We start from the raw sequence: 533 nt of genomic DNA on the forward strand, positions 1-533 counted from the left end.
CCTTCCTTCCTTCCTTCCTTCCTTCCTTCCTTCCTTCCTTCCTTCCTCTCTCTCTTTCTTTCCTTCTTTTTTTCTTTTCTTTTCTTTCCTTTCTTTGCTAATAGGCAACCATAGTCAGTTTCATGTGTCTTCCTGGTCAATCTCATGTTTACTACACAAATTTAGGTTTCTTTTTTGTGGTCGCATTTAGGAAACTACCTAGAGAATAGCGAGAAACCACAGGAGGGAAGGAGAACAGCGAGAAAAGTACTGTTTTCTCTTTTTGTTGTTTACTCATAAATGTCACAGAAATATTTCAATTCCTTTTTGGTTTTGATAAGTGCTTTTTTAAACCAAGGCCTAAATCAAGGGCTGCTGTTGGCAATGTCCCTGTGACAGAACCGAGGGAGGGTGGCAGGGCAGGGAGGCACAAGCTGCAGAGGCACTTGTACTGTACAATTTTCTGGGTCCTGACTGATAAATTATTGTGCATCTTGTGCGTGCTCTGACATGCAATACAATTTGTCCATGTAACGGTGATGATAGGCTGTCCC

This window comes from Hylobates moloch, unplaced genomic scaffold (assembly GCF_009828535.3).
Source record: "Hylobates moloch isolate HMO894 unplaced genomic scaffold, HMol_V3 SCAFFOLD_19, whole genome shotgun sequence".
NCBI classification, from domain to species: domain Eukaryota; kingdom Metazoa; phylum Chordata; class Mammalia; order Primates; family Hylobatidae; genus Hylobates; species Hylobates moloch.